At 41.3% G+C, this 24,233-nt stretch overlaps 1 long non-coding RNA gene across 1 annotated transcript; it reads right to left on the reverse strand.

Annotated features, from left to right (window-relative positions):
• Positions 1-14: 14 nt before the first annotated feature.
• On the reverse strand, positions 15-21,367 carry LOC125149607 (uncharacterized). Its single transcript, XR_007145980.1, has 4 exons — positions 21,200-21,367; positions 9,749-9,868; positions 8,089-8,515; positions 15-78 (listed from the first exon to the last, which is right to left on the reverse strand). It is a non-coding gene; the product is annotated as an uncharacterized LOC125149607 (long non-coding RNA).
• Between the last annotated feature and the right edge of the window lie 2,866 nt (positions 21,368-24,233).

Raw genomic sequence — 24,233 nt, forward strand, 5'->3', positions numbered from 1 at the left:
CACCTGATTCCCTCCTAATCCAACATCAGTTGTCCAATCCTGGGGCTGAGAGAAGGGACAGTCACCGCACTCACATCCCTGAAATTAAAAAAAAAAAAAAGTATTGCATTATGTACGTTAACTTACAAACTTGCATTGAACTATACTATACAGTTTCCTGTATTAATAGGAACCCTTGAGAGTATAGGTGAGGGATCTACCATTACAGAATTCAAGATGATCAGGGAAAGGGAGTGAATGTGGAGGAGACCTAATCAGATGAGTTACAGCCACTCTCTACAAGGGAAGAAGAAACACCTGAAACGTGAATGAAGACATTTCCTGTCAAATGCAAAACAACGCATGATAATGTGCACAAAGTGAACAATTGCCTGTTGTAATTGGAGCTTAGATCAAGAGAAAACATTACTAGAATCCCAGAAATCCCCTAATTTCTACTTGCAGTCACAACTGGCCACCACCACTAACTTCTAATACCACAGATTCTGCCTGCTTTTATGCTTTATAGGAAAGGACGCACACAGTAAAAATCTGGCTACTTTTGCTCAACATTGTTTTGAGATTTTTATATGTAGGTTTTAATTTAGTCAAAAGCAGCCTACAGTAACTTGTCTTTTGTCCAGAACAAAAAAGCTAAAAAGTAGCTTCTCAAGCTACTTTTTAATATGTGTGAATGTTAGATGCATTGCAAGTGGTTCTTTGATGTATGCTGGCACTTGTAGGTGCCAGATCTAGGTAAAAGCTGAAAACTGGCTGGCCTTCCCCTCATGAAGCTGCGGAAAGACAGGTGGACAGTGTAACCAATGACCTTCCACAGCTTTTGCCTGACCTTTCTCATAAACTAAGTGTGGGATGTTCTTTTTCCAGGGCATTTTGTAGGCAGTGGATTCTAATACGTGTAGGGACTATTTTCCCTGGGAATTGAGTCTAATGCTACCAACAGAGTTACTGTGAATACACAAGAAGAGATACTGAAAGTGTTTAAAACAACCAAGACTAGTTTCTCAGGTTAGCCTGGTTTTGATGATTCTGCAGGCTGATCCATGGTTTTGGACAAATTACTTAGCCTCTCACATTTGTGGGTCTGAGGATTGAGTGAGTTTATACACAAAATTCTTGGAACACAGCCTGTTATCTTACTGTGTATTCAGTACACTTCTACCAATTATGTTTATATCTGTCAGGTTCTCTCAAATCCTACTAGGAAAGTCTGGGATAATGTTTCTTTCCTTTTAGCATACAGGTTCTAAAAGGTTATTATTAGTCTTTGTTATCTGCAACTTTTGCAGGAACATCTGAGACCTTGTGTTTGTCTCCAAGAAGTACAAATACTCCAGGTAATGAGGACTTCTAAGTAAAATATCTTTGGGGTGCCTGGGTGGCTCAGTTGGTTGGGCATCTGACTCTTGATCTCAGCTCAGGTCAGATCTCAGGGTCGTGAGTTCTGGTTCTGTGTTGGGCTTCACGCTGGACAGAAGCCTACTTTAAAAGGGGGGGGCGGAGGGGGGGCACATGGGTGGCTCAGTCGGTGAAGTGTCCCACTCTGTTTTGGCTCAGGTCATGATCTGGTTTCGTGTGTTTGAGCCCCACATCAGGCTCTTAGCTGACAGTTCAGAGCCTGCTTGGGATTCTCTCTTTCCCTCTCTCTCCACCCCTCCCCCACTCATGCTGTCTCTGTCTCTCAAATAAAACTTAAAAATAAATATTTTTTAAAGTATAATCCTTATAAAGAACAATCAGCTCATAATCCTACTGAGCAATCAGATATATGTCCAGGATTTATTTATTGATGAGAAACTTAACCCCCTACACTCCTCCCCGGTTTTATTGAAATATAGTTGATGTACAGCACTGTGTAAGTTTAAGGTATACAGCAAAATGACCTAGATTGTGAAATGATTACCACAGTAAGTTTAGTTAACCTCCGTCATCTCCTGTAGATACAAAAAACAGGGTTTTTTTCCCCTCTTGTGATGAGAATGCTTGTGATTTACTCTCCCCACTTTCAAAGATACCATACTACAGTGTTAACTATAGTCCTCATGTGCATTATCGCCCACTTTATTTTTAACATGCCTGGTTCTTAGTCAGCAATTAACTTGAAGAAACCACTGTCTAGGAGAAAATTTACTTTGAAACATTAACAAATCACTTGAATAACTTATATAAGTTTGGGTTATTCAGTAGTATTGAGAATATTACTTCATCTAACTTTGTTTTTCTGTTTCTAGATACAATTGATATAATACACTTTTGAAGCATTTTTTTTTTTTATGTTTATAAAGTGATTGTAGGTTCATTAGACCAACAATTCTCAACCTTTTTGGTCACAGGACCCCATTACACTCAAATTATTGGTGTAAAAAAATTCTGCCATAATTATGATCCTAAATATAAGAAAACAGTTTTTTTATATTTAGAACAAAATATTCATAGAAAATGTTTTTGTAGAACTGACACACTTCCTACCTGTTATCCATTCCTCCACCTAAGCAAGAGGTTTCCTAACACAAATTTATGTATTTATTAATTTATTCCTTTAAAAAAAAAAAGCTTCCAACAAACATCCTACTAAGGTAACATCCTTAAGCAACTTGGTATGCAGTTTCTTTTAAAAACTTTGCACTTGATTATCAATCCACACATGCTTCCACTCTCTACCTGTTTGTTGTGGGGGACTTCATTTCTGTGTCCTAGCTGGAGCTTTTTGAAATTTAGATACCTCAAGAAGGTGCTTTAGGGATTCTGCAGAAAAACAAGTATTGTATACCAGATTAGGGAGATATAAGTTCCCAAGAACTTCCTTTCTTCCTCCCTCCGTCCCTTCTTTCCTTCCTTCCTTCCTCCCTCCCTCCCTCCCTCCCTCCCAACCTCCCTTTTGGAACTTAAGCTATGTCTTTAGTTGGCAACCTGCAGAACTCCAGCAGTTTATGGGGAAGACTAAGCTGAACAGAGATGATGATTTAGCAAAAAGAAAATAGGAATTAAGTCTGTGAAGGTAGTGCTGCGGAGCTGAGTGGAAGAGCACTTTTCTGAGCTACTGAGATTTTCCAGAATGTTTTCAGGCTATGGCATATCACATCCAAGCAATCTCCACAAGACAACTTCATGATTCTATATTTTAGTCTGATCAAAGGTAACAGGATCACCACCTGTGATTATGTGTTTTTGAGATATAATTGACATAACAGTTTCAGGTGTAGTAATGAAATATTTGTATATATTGTGAAATGATCACCACAATAAGTCTAGTTAACATCCATCACCACACACAGTTGCCAGTTTTTTTCTTATGATGAGAACTTTTAAGATGAATTCTTTTAACAAAGTTCAAACATACAATACAATATTATTAACTATAGTCACCATACTGTACATTACATCGCCATGAATTACCCATTTTATTTTTAGCATTTATTTATTTTGAGAGAGAGCGGGGGAAGGGCAGAAGGGGGGAGAGAGAGAGAATCCCAAGCAGTCTCCACACTGTCAGTGCAGAGCCCAACATGAGGCTCAATCCCATGAACCGTGAGGTCTTGACCTGAGCTGAAATCAGGAGTCAGACGCCTTGCCGACTGAGCCACCCAGGCGCGCCCCGACTTACTCATTTTATAACTGGAAGTTTGTACTATTTGACCACCTTCATCTGTTTTGCCCATCTCCCCCTCTTCTGGCAAACGCCAGTCTGTTCTCAATTTATAAGTTTGGTTTTTGGTTCGATTGTTTATGTTTATTTTGAGAAAGAAACGGGGAGAGAGGGAAAGAAAGAATCCAAGTAGGCTCCACACTGTCAGCACAGAGCCTGACCCAGGACTGGAACTCACGAACCATGAGACCATGACTTGAGGCAAAATCAACAGTTGGATGCTTAACCAACTGAGCCACCCAGGCACCCCTGGCTTTTGTTTAGATTCCACACAGAAGTGAGATTATGTAGCATTTGTCTCTCTCTGACCTATTTCACTTAGCATAATGCCCTCAAGTTCCATCCCTGTTACAAACGGCAAGATTTCCTTCTTTTTTGTGGCTGAATAATTCCTGTGTGTGTGTGTGTGTGTGTGTGTGTGTGTGAACACTTAAGTTGTCCCATGTCTTGGCTACTATAATAATGTTGCAATGACATGGGAGCACAGATATATCTTTGAGATCCTGATTTTATTTTCTTTGGATATATACCCAGAAGTGGAGTTGCTGGGTCATATGGCAGTTCTATTTTAATTTTTTGAGGAAACTCCATACTGTTTTTCACAGTGGCTGCTCTGATTTTTGTTCCTACCAACAGTGCACAAGAGTTCCTTTTTCTGCACATCTCACCAACACCTACCTGTCTAATTTTTTAAAAATCTTTTAAGTTTATTTTTTTATGTTGAGAGAGAGAGAGAACATGAGTAAGGTAGGAGCAGATTTGGTATCAAATAAAAGAAATTATCACCAAGACAAATATCAAGGAACTTTCCATTTATGGTTTCTTGCAGGAGACTTATGGTTTCAGGTCTTATGTTCAAGTGCTTTAAATTTTGAGTTAATATTTGTGTATGGTGTAAGATAGTGGTCCGGTTTCCCCAACACCATTTATGTATTTTTTATTTTTTATTTTTAGTGTTTATTTCTTGAGAGAGACAGAATGTGAGTGGGAGAGGGGCAGAGAGAGGGAGACACAGAATTTGAAGCAAGCTCCAGGCTCTGAGCTTGGTCAGCACAGAGCCTGATGCGAGGCTGACTCATGAACCATGAAATCAAGACCTGAGACGAAGTCAGACGCTCCACCGACTGAGCCATCCAGGCACCCCTCCCCAACACCATTTATTGAAGAGCCTGTCCTTTCCCCCACGATATATTCTTGGCTCCTTCGTTGTAAATTAACTGACCATGTATGTGGGTTTGTTTCTGGGCTTTCTATTCTGTTCCATTGTTCTATGTCTCTGTTTCCATGCCAATACTATATTATTTTGATTACTATTGTTTTGTGATATAGTTTGAAATTGGAGTGTGATGCCTCCAGCTTTGTTCTGTCTTAAGATTGTTTTGGCTGTTCAGGTTCTTTTGTGATTCCATGTAGATTTTAGGATTGTTTCTATTTCTGTGAAAAATGCCATTGGAATTTCAATAAGGATAGCATTGAGTATGTAGGTGCCTCTGCTTTTGAATTCATAAAATAAGAAACTCTTGCAATATCAGGAAGATTTTGACTTCATCTCAAGTTAAACTTCATTGTTTTCTTCAGTCATTCCTCATGACCTGGTTTTAGTGTCACTTACCTTTTTGGTCTTCATTAGCTGATCCCAGTTCAGTTTTTTTAATGCTCTGAATTATTGGCTCCATGACTGGGATATAGTGCTTTAAATTTTTTCTTTTTTCTTTTCTTTTTAAGTGTATTTATTTATTTTGAGAGAAAGAGAGAGGGAGAGCATGAGCTGGGGAGGGGAACAAGGAGAGGGAGAGAAAGAATCCCAAGCAGGCTCCACACTCAGCAAGGAGCCTGATGTGGGGCTTGATCCCATGACCTTGGAATCATGACCTGAGCAGAAACCAAGAGTTGGCCGCCCAACTGACTGAGCCACCTAGGTGCCCCTTAAGTTTTTTTCTGACCAATGCAGAACGATTTGGTACTGTTGTATGATTATATTAGAAACCATATTTTAATCAGAATTGCTCAATGTATCAACAATAGCCAATGGAAAGAACCCAAATGTCCATCAACTGATGAAGATGTGGTATATATGTATACATATAGTAGTATTCCATTATATATATATTTATATATATATATATATACATTCTTTTTCATCACCAAGCAGTATTCCATTTTATATATTTTATTTTATTCATATATATAATGGAATACTACTTAGCGATGAAAAAGAATGAAATCTTGCCATTTGCAACAGCATGGATGGAACTGGAGGGTATTATGCTAAGCAAAATAAGTCAGAGAAAGACAGATATCATATGATTTCACTCATATGTGGAATTTGAGAAACTTAACAGACGATCATAGGGGAAGGATAGGAAAAATAAGATAAAAACAGAGGGGAGGGGCGCCTGGGTAACTCAGTTGGTTAAGTGTTCGACTTCGGCTCGGGTCATGATCTCGCAGTCCGTGGGTTGGGGCACCATGTCCAGCTCTGTGCTGACAGCTCAGAACTTGGAATCTGCTTGGGATTCTGTGTCTCCCCCTCTCTCTGCCCCTCCCTGTTCTCTTTCTTTCTTTCTCTCTCTCTCTCTCTCTCTCTCAAAAATAATAAAACCAGAGTGGGGGGTGAACCATAAGATCTCTCTCTCTCTCCTCAAAAATAAATGAATGTCAAAAAAACAAAACAAACAAAAAAAAACAAACCCAGAGAGTGGGGCAAACCATAAGAGAACAAACTGAGGGTTGATGAGGGTGGGGAAAATGGGTGATGAGCATTAAGGAGGGCAATTGTTGGGATGAGAACTGGGTGTTATATGTAAGTGATGAATCTCTGGAATCTACTCCTGAAGCCAAGACTACACTGTATGTTAGCCAACTTAAGAATAAATTAAAGAAAACAAAATTGCTCAGGTATACGAACATTGATAGCAATTTATATCAGTTATAACCTCTAAAATGTTTTTCATAATTTAGGACCTTCCATTTATGACTAGTGAATTTTCTTTTTCAGTTTTGGCTCCTTGTTGCTGCATACATGTTTTGAATTTTAATTTTGGCATTCAACATATTAGCTATCACTCCAAGATGTATTTGCAAATTGGATAAATGAGGCCTTGACCTTGTTGCACAGGACGAAACCAGCCCAGGAGCAAACCATTAAAGACAGCTTTAGTCAGGTTTCATCCATTAATAATAGAGTATGGTTATCAAACCACTTATGAATAAATTTAAATCGTCTAGTCTCCAGCTCTTGCACATTGTTCACAAGCCTAACAGTTCTCAATCTACTGGTCCAGTAAATGTGTTCAAAAAAGAAACGTATTCAGTTCAATTTGACTTAGTGACTATACAGTGGGTCCTTTATTTTACTATTTTCTAATTGCTTACAAGCCAGCTACTCTAGAATTTTGTCAAGCAACATAATTCTCACTGGTAATTTCCAGAGAACTCTGCCTCTGTCTTTGGAAAGTTGGTTCTATTAAGAATTCTTAAAGGTGTCTGCATGTGGGATGTTGTATGCTCTTCATTAGTGATAGGTATATGATTTCAATAGAGCTGGAGGTTTTTATTTCTTCCGTTTGTTATATTCTTGAATATTAGGGAGGACATTCTGGTTCTGAACAAGTATTTCTTGCACAAAATTCAGCAGTTTGATCCAGATAAGGTTTCTTAGGTACTGAGTGGCCTATGATATCATGAGTACAACACTTTTCAGTGCAAGCATGTCTAAACAGAAGTGAAGTTCAATGTCAGGCTTATTCCTTTCAGATTTCTGGTAAATGACCCTGCAGCTTATTATGTGATGTAGCCAAATATGATGTTAAGGAGGTAAGTTGATCTGAGGTTAATGAAAGCTAGAATACAGGAAAGGTTATATTTATTTCATAACAGTTTGAGTTGGGTTTAAGACATCACATTATTTAATCCAGGGATGGAAATGTACACATGAAATCAAGGCCTGTCCCTTTGTTATTCTAAACCTGGGACTTACTGGGGGCACCTGGCTGCCTCAGTTGTTGGAGCATGTGACCTTTGATCTCGGGGTCGTGAGTTCAAACCCCACGCTGGGCATGGGGCGCCTAGGTGGCTCAGTCGGTTAAGTGTCTGGCAGGTCATGATCTCACGGTTTGTGAGTTCGAGCCCCTAGGCTCTCTGCTCTCAGCACAGAGCTCCCTTCGGATCTCCTGCCTCCCTCTCTCTCTGCTCCTCCCCCACTCACACTCTCTCTCTCTGTCTCAAAAATAAAATAAAAACATTAAAATAAATTTAAGCCCCATGGGTTGAGCATAGAGATCACTTAAAAACAAGAAAATAAAAGAAACCTGGGACTTACAGGCTTGTCTCTTGTCTTGCCCTTATCATTGCTCAAGGATTATTTGTGGTAGTTCCTTGATAACATCACAAATTTAAAAGTGATTATTGTCACGATCATCATAGATTGATATTCAACCCACCTTGGGAACATGAAGGGGCTGGGCCCCCGGCGTTGTCTATCTTGGGTTATCTGTGGACCCAGGTCCAAAAATCAAAATCTTGAGGTGAAGCCAGAGGTCAGTTCATGTATGACCAGTTCAAAAGCACTGAGTCAAGAGGGAAGAGATGAACTGCAGTGCTCTGGTTTGGCGATGGACATGTTAGTCCTGGAAGCAGACCCAGAGCAAGAAAAGACGGAATGAGGTCTGAGCACGCGGTGCTGTGGGGTTGGCTCAGGTGAACCTTAGCAGAAGTGGATTCTCAGAGCACGGGCATCCCTTTCATTGTTTTCATGCCACCTGATGATTGGATGTGAAGCTTTCACATGAGAGGCTCTCAGCCAACAGCTGTCCTTGTCACCAATGTCATGGGGTTGTCCCTCTTATACTGAGACTCGGTTATCTGGAACTAGAGATATGAATGTATCTTGAGCTTCAATTTCTCTAGTAACTAAGTGGATATTAAGTATTATTTTCCTTAGTAGAAAAGATGGAAGTCAGGGTTTATATCCTGAGAATCTTAATTCTGAAAAGTCCCTTATTTCCTAGATGGCGGTCTCAGAGCTGGTTAGTACTTGTTTTATTTTACTGTGTTGAATTACTGCTTTCTCTTGGCCTATGTGACACTCAACTCTCCTTGGTTTTCCTTAGATTCCCCTCCTACTCCTTCCCTACTGGCTCACCGTCTTCGACCTGGCACTTACTTACATGCTAGAGTTCTGGAAGGCTCAGTCCTTTCCCCTCCTCTTTTCTCGCTGCATTCTTTGTCCCTAATCCGAGATCTCATCTTTGCACGTCAGTGATCATATTTGTGCAGGTTTCAGGTACCGTCTTTATGTTAACCGATCTCAAATTTTCCTCTGTGCCTCTCCTCTGAGCACCGGCCCTGTATGTCTATTTGCTTAGCATCTCTGATTGTCTTGCAGGCACCTTAAGTTCACGATAGCCATCTTCTCCTCACTCCGAGGTTTCCGTGTTCCAGAACTCAGAATCATAGTACCTTCTAGCACTTGCCTAAGCCGAAAAAGCCTGGGAATCATCCTTGGAACTTGTCTTTTCCTTACTTCACATATCCAATTCATTATCAAACGCTGTTATTTTATCTCCTAAATAGTTCTTTGCTTTTCTTCCTGTCTACTCTCCTCCCACTACCCAAAGACATCATCCCTACTTGTGGACCGCGATCAGTCTTCCTGCATCTGCTTTTGCTCCCCTTAGTATACATATCCCTCAGGTGGTCATCATTTGCTGGTTAAAATCATCCAGTGTTCTCATGAGAAAAAGAAAAAAAGTTCTCAACGTGGCTACAGACTTCCCCGGTTTGCTTCTTCTTTAACCTTCCCAGCCTCATCTAACACCACCCTCCTTACTAGAGACCAGGGTGGGATAGCCACAGATTCCCATCCCCTGAAGTTGCCACATGCATCCCCAACACAGTCTTCACACATGCTGTTTCCTCAACATAGGACACCTCCCCCCTCATGCCCTTCCCCAGCTAGCTACATACGATCTAATCATCTGAAAGCTCACTTCTCACCTTATTTGTTCACGGGCGTCCTGACCTCCCTATGCTCTCAGAGCACTCACGTCCCACCTCCCCGACAGCTGTTTTCTGTGCTTCCCAATTAAACTAAGTACTTACACTTGAGTCCTTGGATCAGCATCTACTTCTTATGAACCTCAAACCAAGATATGCAATAAATCTCACAGTGTGTCTCAGAGTGTGGTGCCTGGCCTCGAGGTCTCAACATTATCTGGAAATCTGTTAGAAAAGCAAATTCTTTTTTGGAATACAATTTTTTTAAAGTTTATTTATTTATTTTGAGAGAGAGAGAGAGATAGCGTGAGTAGGGGAGGGACAGAGAGAGAGAATCCCAAGCAAGCTCCACGCTGTCAACACAGAACCCAATGCAGGGCGCTTGAACCCACGAACCATGAGATCATGACCTGAGCTGAAACCAAGAGTCAGATGCTTAACCAACTGAGCCACCCAGGCTCCCTAGAAAAGCAAAGTTTTAACCCAGACTTCTGATATAGTAGCTCTGAAGTTGGGGTTAGCAATCTGTGTCTTAACAAAGCCTTGAGGTGATTCCCATGCACCTCAAAGTATAGAACCACTGGAGTAAGTGATACTTTGTGTCCCAAACAGAAAACCCATCTCTTTCCCCCTTGTTCCAAATATATCTCTAAAAAGTTAAAAAAAAAAAGGGGGGGGGGGTGCCTGGGTGGCTCAGTCAGTTAAACATCTGACTCCTGATTTTAGCTCAGATCGTGATCTCATGGTTTCAGAGTTCAAGCCTGGCGTTGGGCTCCATGCACTGACCCTGCGGAGCCAGTGCTTGGGATTCTCTCTCTCTCCCTCTCTGTCCCTCCCCCACTAGCACTCTTTCTGTCTCTCTCAAAATAAATAAATAACTTAAAAAAAATAAAAATAAAAAGTTAAAAAATATAATATTCAGAATTTTTAAAAGAATCTTAGCTATTTGGGGGCACTAACCATCTTGAAATGATTCTTAAGAGTTTTAGACCATCACTGCTTTTTATTCGTCTATACATTCCATATACAAGACTGATCCCATTAAAAAAAATTGATGTTATTCAGACATGCAGTTACTTTGATTTCTTTAACTATTTCCCACTTTCCTTTCTTACTGAGATCGGTTTATGATAACATTATTAAAATTTCCTTTCTAATACCTTTTTTGTTTTTAATGTCTTTGGTCTGGGGATCATGCTACCTTTATCTGAACTCTTGAAATCTGATTCTGTCCCCCACTAATTCATGAGTAATTTTCCTTTAAAGATTTTTTTTCCCCATCTATTAACACATTCCATTCAAAGTTCTTTTCAGTTGTACCTTGATAATTTGACAATCTGCCTTTTTTTAGGAGATATTTATTCTCAACAATGTTACGTATTTTCACTGTCTCCCAATACTGAATCTCTAACTGAATCTCTGTTCATATCTTGTGCTTCTGTAATGAAGCCAGACACTTGCCAGTTTAGCTTCTCTGGCCCAAATATTAGTGGAGTTTCGAACACAGGAAGATTAATTTCATCAACTTTCTTCCACTATAAAAATGGTGGCAGACCGTTTTCTTGTCCATAGGAATGCAAGAACATAAGGAGAAATATTTGATAATCTTAGAATGTGAGTGTTATTTTTGAAAACTATAAATTGTGTGTACTGTTTTGTTCTTTTGTTCTTTGGTATTTACCAATTTCTGCACACTATAAAAATAATAAATTCCTTAGCATGGAAATCAATGCAATTTTCCACTAGTCTCCATTACACAATCTACAATCTGGTTTAAGTTAACTGTTTGAAATTCTCCCCAAATACTCTTCACTTAGTCTCTTTTCTTTTTTCTTTATAGTACCTCTCCTTTAAGTTTTTTGTTTTTTTTTTTACATTTATTTATTTTTGAGAGACAGAGAGAGAGCGCGAGTGAAGGAGGGGCAGAGACAGAAGCAGACACAGAATCTGAAGCAGGCTCCAAGCTCTGAGCAAGCTGTCAGCACAGAGCCCGAGGCGGGGCTTGAACCCATAAACCATGAGATCATGACCTGAGCCGAAGTTGGATGCTCAACTGACTGAGCCACCCAAGTGCCCCTATAGTATCTCTCCTTTAAATTCTTTTCCCATACCTCATTTCGAAATTTGATTCATTCATAGCTCAACAATATAAATTAAATGACTAACCTAGATATGTTCTAGTGCTTACGATGTATCAATGAAAAAAACAAAAATCTCTGCCTTCATGAACCTTATATTCTGCTTGATCTTTAGGCAGAATTTATTACTCAATAGCAATTTATTTATACCTCTAATAGAACATTACAATTAATTTGTATTAAGTCTCTTTCCCAACTAGACCAGTTGTTTTAAACACTGCCTGCTCACTAGGACCACCTGGGACCTTTGGAAAAACAATCATACTCAGATTCCATCTCCAGAGGTTTTTATTTATTTGGTTTGGTGGGGGAGGGGGGGGGGAGGCCCACATGATTCTAATATACAGCCGGGGGTTGAGAACTAACCACTGCACCAGAAGAGACTATGAATTTTTTGAGGGTATGATAATGTTGCTCATTTGGTATTGCCCAACCTAACACACAGTGGGCAATCAACACGTGTTTGTTGAACTGTTTTGTGGCAGTAAGGAGAAATAGCACCGCTCTCCCTTCACTGAGGGACTACGATGTTGAGATAATAGTCTCTAAGGGGACTTGAAGGAATTGGATTCATTTTAGGTAATGATTATGATGCATAATCAATAAAAATTAACAGGCAATATCCAGCTCTTCCTGTAAGTGGCCTGAGGTCATCTCTGGAAATGGTTTGCTACTCACTTGACCAGAAGACCCTGCAAAATGATTCAAATCAAGAGGTTCAAGTCTTCGTGTTCACCTTGAGAACACACATGAAGCTGTCCAGGCCATCAAGGGTATGCATATCTGAAAAGCCACCAAGTATCCAAAGGATGTCACTTTACAGAAGCACTGTGTGTCATTCCATCACTACGACGGTAGAGTTGGTACATGTGCCCAGGCAAACAGTGGGGCTGGACACAGGGTCGGTGGCCCAAAAAGAGTACAGAATTTTTACTTCAGGTGCTTAAAAATGCAGAGAGTCATTCTGAACTTAAGGGTTTAGATGTAGATTCTGTGGTCATTGAGCACATCCAGGTGACAAAGCCCCTAGGATGAGACGTAGAACTTACAGGGCTGGCTCCTGGTCGGATTAACCCTACATGAGCTCTCCGTGCCACAGTGAGATGATGCTTGCTGAAGAAGGGCAGATTGTTCCTAAACCAGAAGAAGAAGTTGCACAAAAGAAAAAGATATCCCAGTGGCGCACGGGTGGTTTTGTCAGTTAAGTGTCCGACTCAATTTCAGCTCAGGTCATGATCTCACAGTTTGTGGGTTTGAGCCCAGCATTGGGCTCTGCAGTGATGTGGAGCCTGCTTGGGATTCTCTCTTCCTCTCTCTCTGCCCCATACCCCACTCATGCTTGCTCTCTCTCTCTCTCTCTCTCACAGAATAAACTTAAAAAAATTTTTTTTGAAAACCTGTTATAAAAAAAAAAAAAGATACCCAGAAGAAAACTGCCCGTCCACACACACACACAACTCGTGCACACACACACACTCTCTCAAAATAAATAAACATTAAAATAAAATAAAGATTACATGGCAACTGGGGATAGAGGAGAACTCTAATTATGTGTAGACTCCAAAAAAAATGTGCAACCTTGCCATGATTTTAAGCTTTGGGGACAGTTATTAGTTATTGAAGGATATAAAGTGTTGTGATACATTTTCATGATTCTGTGACAGGAAAACTGGCAGCTCTGGGGGAAGGAAGCACGCATTTCTACTTTTTATCTGTCACTTAAGTAACGTCTTGTTCCTAAATACCAGGTGGAGTTAGCTGTAGCGACGAACATGCAGAAGGTAAGAGGAATGGCGTCTAATTAAGGGTGTAGGCAAGCGGCACACTGAACAGGCCGGCTAAAGCACATCCACTTAATAGCCACAAGGTGGCAGCCTAGAACTAGGACATGACGGCTGAAAGGTTCGAAGACCCAACACCTTGAACGCTCTCCAGAGCGGAGAATGGAGAGCAGGTCTATTGAGGCAATCCAAAAGGAAAAGAAAGAGACTGTAGTACTTACAGCATTCATCTTTAGAATTTTGTGTCCCTAGAATAAAAGCCAGACACACACACACACACACACACACACCCAGACACGGCAAAATCTCATCGAATGCACACTTAACTTGCCTCGCTCTCTGAGATTCTTTTATTTATTTATTTTATTATTATTATTTTTAAGTTTACATCCAAGTTAGCTAGCATATAGTGCAACAATGACTTCAGGAGTAGATTCCTTAATGCCCCTTACTCATTTAGCCCATCTCGCCTCCCGCACCCCCTCCAGTAACCCTCTGATTGTTCTCCATATTTAAGAGTCTCTTATCCCCCTCCCTGTTTTATATTATTTTTGCTTCTCTTCCCTTGTGTTATGTTCTGTGTCTTAAAGTCCTCATATGAGTGATAACTTGCATCACTCTCAAGAAGCCCTACATGAGTTTGAAATGTTTCATGCATGAGTTGGCTGTTTCCTCACGTGTTTTCTCAGGTGGACATCACTTCCTTTGTACCATTTAGGGTATGATTTTTCAAGACTATTTAAGGACTTCCTGAGAGAAGTTGTGCTTTTATTTGATTTTCACCTAACATATTACTTTTTTTTTTTTTTTTTTTTTTTTTTAGTTTGAGAGAGAGAGAGAGAGCATGAGAGGGGGAGAGGGGCAGAGAGAGAGGGAGGGAGACAGATTGAGAATCTTAAGCAGGGTCTAGATCCCACAACCCTGGGATCATGACCTGAGCCAAAATCGAGTTGGATGCTCAACTGACTGAGCCACCCAAGCACCCCTAACGTATTTACTTTTGAGCTTAACCCTCTTATAACATGTTACTCTACTCTGCTTATGAAAATATACTTTTACAAATGTGTATGTAGATTATACATAAATATATCTTATGTGTTATAAATATATCTAACATATAATGATAAATTGGGAAACCAATGTTTTCCATCATTCCTTGCATGCAGTAGGTGCTCAATGTATGTTTACTGAACTGAAGGGGAACAGAGATAAAGTGTCTAGGAAAAGGAAGGTACAGACTTAGCAGCAGAGCAAAAATTCAACACAATGTAGAAGTCATCGAATGTCATAGAGCAGAGGCCACGGTACAGAGGGTCATACACTACTCAACATAGTGCAGACAAGTAAACAAGCAACAGGGGAAAAAGAGAATTCCCACTTCTCTGCCTCTTCTCAGAGCAAAACTACCACATCCAGGAGGCCGTGAGACTCAGGGTCTCTTCCTCTGGTTGGATTCAAACTGTCACCATGTCTACATGTCTTTCTAGTGATTTGAACACCAGTTCTTCTAAGATGAATATGAAACTTTAGTAAAAATAAGAATACCATGAAGCTGATTACCGGAAGGCAAAGTTTTGAGGGTAAGCATGCAGTTTGAACTCATATGTCCAGTACTGTGCACAGAGTAAGTACTTAATAAAGACTGATTACAAACCCAACCCTTCCAAAGAGAAGTTCAGGAGATAAGCACTGAACCACATGAATGTAGGGAATTACTGGAGGACTGAAAAGGAAATGTTATTTATGGTAAACCATTTATATACTCCTTCAAACATAGCTTTTGTTAAGTATCCAACAAATCACAATCACATTTGAGCAAAGTCGCCTTTCCCCAGACACACACTAGGCTAAAAGCAATGTCTATAGAGAGGGTAAAGGTTACCATATCACCCTGCCTTCAAGGAACTTATAACTTAGTGGGAGAGGATGATGTGTCCATAAAAAAAAAAAAAATTCAATGATGTATGGCAAAAATAAATGCTGTAGAATCCCAGAGGAGGGAGAGGTCTTTTTTTTTTTTTTTTTTTTTTTTTTGACGTTGAAGCATTCATAGAGGAGACTGCCATTGACCTGGACTTTGGAACATGAATCAGACATAGATAATACCAGGAGGGGGAACATGGTTGGAGCAGAGGACCAGGGAACAGGCTCGGGAAGGTGTACTTAGGAGGGTGAGGAGACGAGAGTCACAGAACAGAAGTTCATGGAGGGTGTGGCACGAGATAAGACAGAGATACATACGGGGCAGAGCTGAGGATTCCTGGGGGCCAAGCTCACGAAGTCTGTTCTTTATCCTAGAGGCACTGAAGGTCTTTGAAGAGGGTAGTGAGCCGGTGGAGGCTGAACTCTTGAAAGATTATGCGGTGTATGTTGATTTGGGAATGATGAGAGATTTAGATGGTATTTTATTTTGTTTTTTAAAAATTATCCAAACACCATAAAATACAATCTGTAGCTGCCATGTGTATGTAAATGTTCAAATGTATTATAGTCAATAGATTTATTACACAATTATAACTAAGTCACAAAATAAATAGGAGAATCATATGTTATTTTAAATACAGTATTTTAAAATTCAGATGTTACTGGGGAGTGGATGATGAATGAGAGGAACAATGGCTATGACTTCATTTGGAAGTCACATTCCCAACCTTACCTGGAGGGCTGAGACCAGAATCTTAGTTTTGAAAGGCGTTTTCTGTGGCCAGCAGGGCAGTGGGTCGCTATACACTATGGGGTGTCAAAGGGCCAGCTAACCTGAATCAAAAGTTCTCTTGTCCAAGATCTCCAGCCAACTGCAGCACAAACCATTTTTTTTAAATGTTTATTTTTAAGAGAGAGAGAGAGAGAGAGAGAGAGAGAGCACGAGCAGGGGAGGGGCAGAAACAGAGAGGGAGACACAGAATCTGAAACAGGTTCCAGGCTCTGAGCTGTCAGCACACAGCCCAACACGAGCCTTGAACTCAGGAACAGCGAGATCATGACCTGAAGTCTGACACTTAACCGACTGAGCCACCCAGGTGCCCCAGCAGCACAAACCTTTTGTAAAGACAAGTGGTATCCACATTTTCACTTATGTAATGGAAAAATACATCTGCTATAGTCTGGCAGTTCATCAAAAGATTAAATACAGAGTTACCTTATGAACACAACAATTCCACTCCTAGTATATGCCCCAAAGAAATGAAAAATATAGCCACATTAAAAACTTGTGCAAGAATGTTCATAGCAACATTATTCATAGTAGACAAAAATTGGACACAACCCAAATGTCTATCAAATGACGAATGGATAAATAATAAAATGTGGCATAGTCATATAAATGAAATATTGTTTAACAATAAAGGACTGAAATACTGATACATTCTACAATAGGGATGGATCTTGAAAATGTTATGTTAATTGAAAGAAGCCAGACACAAAAGACCACATATTGTAACATTCCATTGATATGAAATGTCCAGAATAGGCAAATCCACAAATCAACAGAAACAGAAAGGAGATCAGTATCTCCAAGGGTCGAGTGGGTCGTGTGGAAAAGGAGAGTGACAACTAAAAGGTACAGGGTTTCTTTGGGGGGTAATAAAATGTTGTAAAATTGACTGTGGTGTCAGTTACACAACTCTGTGAATATACTAAAAGCCACTGAATTCTACACTTCAAAAAGGTGAATTATATGGCATGTGAATTTTATATGGCATGTGAATTTTATCTCAGTAAGACCCAAAAAAGGCAGTAAGACCCAAAAAAGGCAGTAAGACCCAAAAAAGGCAGCAGACACATGAAAAGACGCTCAACATCACTCATCATGGGGGAAATACGAATCAAAGCCACAATGAGATACAGCCTCACCCCTATCAGAATGGCGACAATAAAAAACACAAGAAGCAACAAGTGTTGGTGAGGATGTAAAGAAAAAGGAACACTTGTGCATTGTAGGTGGGAATGCAAACTGGGGCAGCCACTGTAGAAGACAGTATAGAGGCTCCTCAAAAAATTAAAATTAAATCAATTAATTAATCAAAAAATTAAAAAATTAAAATTATGATCCAGTAATTCCACTACGAGGTATTTACCCAAAGAATCCAAAAACATTAACTTGAAAAGATATATGCACACCTATGTTTATTGCAACAATATTTACAGTATCCAAGATATGAAGCAACCCAAGCGTCTATTGATAGATGAATGGATAAAGAGGTGGTAGATAGATACAATGAAGTACCACTTAGCCATAAAAATAAGTGAATTCTTGCCATTTGCAACAACATGGATGGATCTAGAGAGTATAATGCTAAATGACATAAATCAGAGAAATAAAATGCCATATGGATCCACTCATATGTGGAATTTAAGAAACAAAACAAAGAAATAAGAGACAAACCAAAAAAACACTCTTCACTGTAGAGAACAGATGGTGACCAGAGGGGAGGTGGGTGGGGAAATGGGTGAAATAGGTGAAGGAGATTAAGAGTCCATTTACTGTGATGAGCACTAAGTGATGTATAAAATTATTGAACCACTATATTGTCTACCTAAAATGAATATAACACTGTATGTTAATTATACTGGAATTAAAAAAAAAAAAAAAAAAGACTGACCAAAAGAAAAATGCCTGCTGCAGTACCATGGTACTGGAAAGGATTTCTTTCTTTTTTTTTTTTTAATTTTTTTAATGTTTATTTATTTTTTGAGACAGACAGAAACAGAATGTGAGTGGGTTAGGGGCAGAGAGAGAGAGGGAGACACAGAATCCGAAGCAGGCTCCAGGCTCTGAGTCATCAGCACAGAGCCCGACACGGGGCTCAAACCCACGAGCTGTGAGATCATGACCTGAGCCGAAGTCGGATGCTCAACCGACTGAGCCACCCAGGCGCCCCTAGGATTTCAAGATATCATCTAACATAGTTTAATCAATTACATGTAGTTCATCTAATATAATGGCAACCAATTCATTGAGCACCGATAACACACTGGGTGTTTGGATGTGATATTGTGAAAGCCCTAGGGAATGGCACTTGGCTCAAACTGGATCAGAGAGAGTTCCCTGGAGGACATGGTGCCGAAGCTGAGAGTTGAAGGGTAATCAGTCATCAGCATGGTGGTACTCAACAGTTTTGCGGGGGTAGTTTTGGGGAGCGCTGTGCAGGGAAGCCATATATGCTTCGTATGATTGGTGAATAAAGTACCAGATTAAAAGGGGCAGGAGACGCAGCTAAAGATGTAAACACAGCATGAAAGGCCTTGAGTGCCATGCTGTATAGACTGGACCGTGGAAGCGTTTACTCCAGAAAGTGACACAGTGTTTGCATTTCGGACAGATCACTCTGTACATGGGGAAGAGAGAGTCACAGGAGGCCACATTGACGGAGAGGATCAGTTAGGAGGCCAAAGTCCAGAAGAAAGACATGCTTGAGAGAGTGAAAGGGTACACAGTTGGAGGGATGACAGAGGAGAGAAGGGAGGAGAGAAAGGATTTCCAAGATGTTGAGGAAGGAGTATGAGGAAGAAGAAGAAATTCAGAAATCTAGCACTGTGGTTGATGTGCCCAGGTGGAAGGAGCCCTTGACTGCAACAAGCTTGCAGAAGGTGGAGTTGCCCAGAGAAGACCAAAGTGAATTGAGTTCTAGACCTGTTGATTTTGAGAGATGTCCACATCTTGGATCTTGGATCTGAAGCTTAAGGATAAGAGGTCAGTGAAAGCACAAGAACAGATTAAATCACCCAAACTGATGTGTGATAATATTGAATAGCTGTTAACATTCATGACATATGAGAGATTAGGAATAATAATTTCTATAACCTCCCCCCAAACCTACCTGTCTGCTTCATGTACGTGGTCGGTTGGCTTCAAGTGTTTGGTCTCCGGTGGATGAAGGTCACTCTGCTCGGAGTGCAATCCCTCCGCTTAAGTACTAGATCTCATCCTTGCTCACTTTGGACACTGTTTCAACAGCTGTCCCCTCTCTCCATCCATCACAAAAATTTCCCTCTCCACTGGATCATTCTTGCCAGCCTACAAACACAGTGATTTCTCCCAGTTCAAAGAAAGGCAGATCAAAACTCTCTCTTGATCCCCATTCTGCTTTCTTGCTCATGTCTCCTTTTTCTTCTTCCTTTTACACCTCAAAAGAGTTGCCTCTATGCATTGTCCCTAACTTCTCTATTTCCTTCTTATTTGAACTCAGTTCATATAACTTTTATCGCCAAAATTGTCCTTAGCAAGTGACCAAAGACCTCTGTTTCGCTAAATCCAAGGATCAGCTCTCAGTTCTCTTCTAATGTGGCACATCTGCAGCATCTGACTCAGTTGATTGCTCCCTCTCTCTTTTTGTTACTTGCTTTGGAGGCTACCACAGTCCCTTGGATCTTCTCTTACCTCTCTGGTCACTCCTTGTTAGCGTCTTTTGCTTATTCCTCCTCATATCCCTGAGCATTTAATGGGTAGGGTCCCTGCACGCAGTCCTTCCAGATCTTCGCTCTTCTACTTTACGTCTTGTTGGTCTCATCCAGCCTCATGGTGTTAAATACTCTCTGTATGTTGTTAATCTCAGAATTATATCTTTAGCCTATGCCTGTTCCCTAAATTCTGTATTCACAGATCCAACTGTCATCTTCGATTTGATGTCTAGAGGAAAACTCAAACTCAACTCGTCCAGACTAAACTCTTGATCTCCCTCTTCCCATCCAAACTTGATTGTCTTTCATTTCTTGCAATTTCAGTTAATTGCAACCTCTAATATTCTGGTTGCTCAGCCCAAGAACTTGGACTCATCCTTGATTCTTCCAGCTCTCCCATAACACACATCCCAGTCCAAATTCTGTTGACTTGACCTTCAAAAGACGTCCAGAATCCCACCTCTTTGCTCCATCCCCATTGCTGCTCCCCTGGTCTAAGCTGTCATCTGCTTCTCTGTTGATTTTTGCAATAACCCTTTAATAATCCTCATTTGCTGACGTTTCAAGCTATTCCCAGTATAGCAGCCAGAATGGTCCTGCTAAGACTGATTTGATCTTGTTATTTCCTTGCTCAAAATCATCCACTGAAGGCTTATCCCACACAGAGTAGAAGCCGAGGTCTTGGCGAAGTCTTACAAGCCCTCCCCTCTCTCTCCACACACACACACACACACACACACACACACACTCACACACAGTTGCCTTCTTGGCCCCTCCTCTTTCTACTCTCTCCCTCATTCACTCCAGCCAACTGTCATTCCTGCTGTTCTTTGAACGTATCAGGTGTGCCTTCAACTCAGGGTCTTCCATTTGCTACCCCTCTGCCTGGAACTCTCTTCCCATAACAATCCCCAAATCTCGCTCCCTCACTTCTTTCAGATTGTTGTGCAAATGTCAGCTTCTTGGTAAACCTTGACCTGAAAATCCTATTGAAAATTGCCACCAACACTCTTTGTTCTCTTTCCTAACTGTGGTGGGTTTGCATTACCAATTTAGCTTATATTATTATTATTATTATTATTTAGCCAGACCGGTTTCCCAGAGTGCCTTCCCTACAGAGTTGTCAGGCTGCATGAGATGTGGAAGGCGGCGGTGAAGGAATGGCCATACTGGTTTTGCACGTAGAGGACGGCTACAGTGTGCAGAGCACTGGTGCAGCCAACTGTGGTGTCGCTTACCTGTGGGCTCACCTGGCTGGCACCAGGCTGTGGCTGGCCCCACAACTCTTACAGCTCTCTCTCGCTGGAGCCTCCTTTAGTGTCTCAGACTCCTGGGTCAAGGGTGTGTGTAGCTCCCTGATGAAGGGTGCTGGCTTCTCGCATAGGACTTTGCCACATCACTGAAGACAGAGGCTTGGAGGCAAAGAGAGATAGTTGATCATTCTAGTCCATCCTCTGGGTTTCATCTTCTTCCCTTACTTCACATCCGCCTTTCCTTGCTGGCTACCCGCCCTGCTGACTTCAGGCACCAGCGCCAGGCACAGAAGCAACAGTACATATAGACCCATTTCCACAAGTGCATGCAGTCAAAAACTAAATGCATGTGTGCACGTGTGTGTGTGTATTTTTTTTAATGTTTACTTATTTTTGAGAAACAGAGACACAGAGTTGAGTGGGGGAGGGACAGAGAGAGAGAGAAAGACACAGAATCTGAAGAGGCTCCAGGCTCCGAGCTGTCAGCACAGAGCCCGATGCGGGTTTTGAACTCACAAGCCGTGAGATCATGACCTGAGCCGAAGTCAGACCCTCAACCGACTGAGCCACCCAGGCACCCCTGCCCACTGTGACCATTTTAAGCTACTGATGTGATATCGGTAAATGGGGACTGGGGAAGAGATGCTAGCAATTAGCTCTCTTGGGCCAGTCCTAAGCAGCTCCTGTCCACCACTTGCTACTCTGCGCCTCGTCTAACAGACCCATTGACATTTTTTCCGTTGCTCTCATCACCTTCTACCGTGCTACATATTTTAGCGATCTGTCTCCCAGCTTGGAATGTAAACCCTATCAAGGTAGGGGTTTTTGCTTGTTTTTGTTCACTGCTGTATCTCTGGCTCTCAGAACGGGCGTCGCACTCACTAGCTGTTCCATATGTATTTACTGGAGGGGGTGAGGAAATGAACGAAGGAATGCAGCGTGGGAGGGAGGAATGGGGCACTTAGGAAAGTTATAAGGGATTTTCTCCGAGAAGCTCCCCTACCCCCAGTATCTCCTTGCTCTGGAGGTTAGATTCCCAAAGCTCTGCTCTTTGGCCATCTTCTGTTGCAGTCACGCGATATAATCAGTATGTTTTCAGCCAGCCAGACCTTCTGGCAGAAGGTTTCTTCGAAGACACGGCTGTTGTTCAAAATCTGTGCCTCTGGTGCTCAGGCTAGTACTTAGCACTTGTAGGTGCACAGCATGCATTTGATGAAAAATTAAATTACAAGGAGATTTAAGACATTTTAGACATCCCAGCAATTTACCTCAGGCTTTCCTCAGAGGTATTCTCTCTTAGCATTTTCCGTGGAATCTTAACAGAAATTGGACTCTTACAATGCTAGTTTTGTCCTTCAGTTCTCTAACATGTAGGCCTGTTTGGGGGATCGGAAATAAATATTAAGTGGTACTGTATAATGAGACGAGTCACATTTGGGATTAACAGAAAGTTGATTTGCAGCCCAATTTTTAGTCCAGAAATACCACTGTCAGGATAACCGATAACTGGACCAGGCTACTTTGTTTATTGATTTTCCTAGAAGGTGTTGTTTTATAGGATCTCGACTTTTGAAACTTTGACTTCCTATCCATCATTCATTAAATTCTGCCCCGCTGGCTTCAGAAAAAATGTCATCTGGCCAGAGAGTTGTCCTTTGGCCACCTCATGTGAATAGTGCCCCTCAGTCACTCTAGCCCTCCTTCCCTTCGGTTATACCGTTCTTGAGGGCATGTACCACTTCCTGACAGGGATTTCCGTGGTGACGTATCTGACGGTTGTCTCGTCTCCCATGAGTACATAAGTGCCGTGAGGGCAGGACCTGATCTGTTTCGTTCATTGCTTTATCCCCGGTGCTGCCAATAACACTGGTGTAAAATAGGGGCGGGAAACCTGTGGACTGGATGGTTAGGAGCTTTCTGGAGCAGTAGGTGGATCTGAAACTGATAAAGAGAACAGGAGAGCTGATACTAGGACTGCGTGGTAGCCTCCTTTTCTTTTTTTCTAAGTTTATTCATTTATTTTTGACAGAGAGAGAGAGCGCGCACACGCAGGAGAGGGGCAGAGAAAGAGAGAGAAAGACACAGACTCCAAAGTGGGCTCCAGGCTCCGAGCTGTCTACACAGAGCCCAATGTGAGGCTCGAACCTAGGAACCCCGAGATCATAACCTAAGCCGAGTCTGACGCCCAACAGACTGAGCCACCCAGGTGCCCCCTTCTCTTTTCCTACATAGATGGACAGATGGCTCTCCCATGGCTCCCCTAACCCTTCCCTTCTGACTCTTTCCAGGTCTGCCCCCTTCCCACCATTACTCAAGCCTTGCTGCTAATGTGCTTGAGTCTCTCTTTGCTTAACAACCTTTGTTAGAACCTGCTGCTCCTTTAAGTCACTCCCTACCTTTCTCCTTTTTCTCACCATCCAAATTCTCTAACATGTGGAATGTCCTGATAACTTCCATCTTTTTTCCATGTATTCCTCCTTTAAACTTTTGCAATGTGTCTCCCATTCCCAAATATTTCTGGAATCTTCTCCTTGTGCAACTATATCCAAAATGGTTTTTCTTAACCTTTTGAATCTATCCTCTAAATAGCAGAGTAAACGATCTGAAATGAAAACTTCATCATCACAATTTCCCACTTGAAACCTTCCCAGGCTTTCCATCCGTTTGAAGATCAAGTTCAAGCCTGTTTTTCATGCCACACCACCCCTGTCCCCCCACCCCCCAGCTCTGATGTGGTTGGTTCCTACCACTCTCCTCTGCTCAGCTCACCATTACTCTGTTGGGCATTAAGCTTTCCATCTGGACCCACTGTTTTATCCTTGCTTGAACTGTAATTCCTTTGCTCTGGCTGCCTTCTGTCTAAAATATCAGAGCTCCCTCCCCATCCCCAACTAGCTAATTGCAAATGATGTTTTTTAGAAGAACATTTATTTATTTAGTTTTAAGAGAGAGAGAGAGAGAGAGAGAGAGAGAGAGGGAAAGAGAGAGAGAGAGAGAGAGAGAGAATTAGTGGGCAGGG

The sequence above is a fragment of the Prionailurus viverrinus genome, chromosome D3 (genome assembly GCF_022837055.1).
Source record: "Prionailurus viverrinus isolate Anna chromosome D3, UM_Priviv_1.0, whole genome shotgun sequence".
NCBI lineage: Eukaryota > Metazoa > Chordata > Mammalia > Carnivora > Felidae > Prionailurus > Prionailurus viverrinus.